This window comes from Gekko japonicus, unplaced genomic scaffold, assembly GCF_001447785.1.
Source record: "Gekko japonicus isolate JY-2015 unplaced genomic scaffold, Gekko_japonicus_V1.1 scaffold7525, whole genome shotgun sequence".
NCBI lineage: Eukaryota > Metazoa > Chordata > Lepidosauria > Squamata > Gekkonidae > Gekko > Gekko japonicus.
In genome coordinates, this window is record NW_015163311.1 from 1 (window position 1) to 2,636 (window position 2,636).

At 51.6% G+C, this 2,636-nt stretch overlaps 1 non-coding gene across 1 annotated transcript; it reads left to right on the plus strand.

Moving 5' to 3' along the window:
- The first annotated feature begins 2,441 nt into the window (after positions 1 to 2,441).
- TRNAD-GUC lies at positions 2,442 to 2,512 on the plus strand. The gene has a single exon. It is a non-coding gene; the product is annotated as a tRNA-Asp (tRNA).
- The last annotated feature ends 124 nt before the right edge of the window (positions 2,513 to 2,636 follow it).

The window sequence follows — 2,636 nt, forward strand, 5'->3', positions numbered from 1 at the left end:
CGCTCCTGCAGGAAATGCCCCCTGCCCCCTATGTTTTTCTCCTGCTTCTAATGATGCTTGTAATAGAGTGCTGTACCTATTGAGTTCTAAGTGGACCTTGTGGATGGCCAAAAAGACCAATCGGTGGGTTCCAAATCAAATCAAGCCAAAATTCTCCCTCGAAGCTAAAATGACTAAACTGAGGCTGTTTTGCTTTGGTCACATCATGAGAAGGCAAGAGTCACTGGGAGAAACAATCATGCTAGGAAGAGCTGAAGGCAGGGGAGAAAGAGGAAGGCCCAATGCGAGATTCATTGACTCAGTCAAGGAAGCCACGGCCCTCGGTTGGCAAGACCCAAGCGAGGCGGACAGGACCTTTTGGAGGATATTAATTCATAGGGTTGCCATAAATCATAGGAATAAACAGCTTCAAAAGGGGATTAGATAGATTTATGAAGGAGAGGTTCCATCTGTGGCTACTAGCCATGGTGACTAAAGGGAACCTCTCAAGTCAGAGGTTCCCTTTCGTCCCAGAGCCAGGAGGAAACATCTTCTGATGTTCTTCTCAGGGAAAGGCCTCAGCTTGTATGCCCTGTTCTTGGCCCTCCAGAGGGACTGGCTGGCCACTGTGTGAGACAGGATGCTGGACTAGATGCACCCTCACTGGTCTGATCTAGCAGGTCTCTTCTGATGTTCTTCTCAGGGGAAGGCCTCTCTGCCCTGTTGTTGGCCCTCCAGAGGAACTGGCTGGCCCCTGTGTGAGACGGGATGCTGGACTAGATGGACCACTGGTCTGATCCAGCAGGGCTCCTCTGATGTTCTTCTCAGGGGAAGGCCTCGGCCTCTCTGCCCTGTTGTTGGCCCTCCAGAGGGACTGGCTGGCCACTGTGTGAGACAGGAGGCTGGACTAGAGGGACCCTCATTGGTCTGACCCAGCAGGGCTCCTCTGATGTTCTCCTCAGGGGAGGGCCTCGGCCTCCATGCCCTCTAGTTGGCCCTCCAGAGAAACTGGCTGGCCACTGTGTGAGGCAGGATGCTGGACTAGATGCACCCTCACTGGTCTGATCCAGCAGGGCTCTTCTGATGTTCATCTCAGAGAAACTGGTCGGTCTCTGTGTGAGACGGGATGCTGGACTAGATGGACTACTGGTCTGAGCCAGGAGGGAACTTCTGACAATTAACACACACATACACACACACAGACAAGGCATCTCAGATGTTCCACAACACAAACATGGATCAGAACATTTATAAGTAAGGAAGCAGAAGACAAACAAGTCACCAGACCTCCTCTGAGCACCACCAGAATAAAGCTGAAATGTGATAGCGTGGAAGCGATGGATGGAATCGATACAGCAAAGGTGAGGGATGATTTAATGCAGAGGTGACCTTTCTATCCTGATATGAATCATGCACACGTGGCTTCTGCCTGTCCTCATGATAGATCCATTCCCCTTTGCTTGTCTCCTTTGCTGGAGCAGAATGCCGTTCTCTCTGACAAAGTCCAAGGGGACCCAGAGCTCCTGAGCCCTTCAGAAGAGGGGGGGATACATTTAGCAACAGCTTAGGGGATGTAACCCCAAGATACACTCCAGCGTCCATTGTCCTGTAGCAGCTACTGTCGTCAGGCTTGATAGCCATGGTGTGGGGCAGAAGGGGATCCTCAGACATGATGCTCCAGGAGAGTTGACAAAGAGGACTTTTTCTCCCTCTCCCAAAATACTAGAACTTGAGGCATCCAATGAAGCTGATGGGCACTAGGCTCAGGACGGACAGAAGGAAATAAAAGGAAACAGATAAAACAGATAAAAGGAAGTCCTTCTTCACCCAAAGAGTGATGAACACCTGGAATTCACTGCCACAGGAGGTGGCGGCGGCTACAAGCATGGACGGCTTCAAAAGGGAATTAGATAAGCATATGGAGCAGAGGTCCATCAGTGGATGGGCCATTGGCCTGATCCAACATCGGCTTCTCTTATCGGCAATGATCCCCTGAATCCTACAGCCAGGAGGAAACATCAGGGGAACGCCTCGGCCTCTCTGTCCTGCTGTTGGCTCTCCAGAGGAACTGGTTGACCACTGTGTGAGACAGGATGCTGGACAAGGTAGACCACAGGTTTGATCCAGCAGGGCCCTTCTGATGTTCTTGTCAGGGGAAGGCCTCGGCCTCGGCCTCTCTGCCTTGTTGTTGGCCCTCCAGAGGAACTGGTTGACCACTGTGTGAGACAGGATGCTGGACAAGGTAGACCACAGGTTTGATCCAGCAGGGCCCTTCTGATGTTCTTGTCAGGGGAAGGCCTCGGCCTCGGCCTCTCTGCCTTGTTGTTGGCCCTCCAGAGGAACTGGTTGACCACTGTGTGAGACAGGATGCTGGACAAGGTGGACCACAGGTTTGATCCAGCAGGGTTCTTCTGATGTTCTTACGTTCTTTAGGTGAAAATCTGTCTCACTTTGAGTAAGCGGGGCGATGGCTTAGTGGTAGAGCATCTGCTTGTCATGCAGGAGGTCCCAGGTTCAATCCCTGGCATGTCCAGCTAAAATGTCTAGGTCATAGGTGATGTGAAAGACCTCTGCCGGAGACTCTGGAGAGCCACTGCCAGTCTAAGTAGACAATACTGACATTGAAGGTAAAGCCTCATTTGGAATGTAGTGATGTA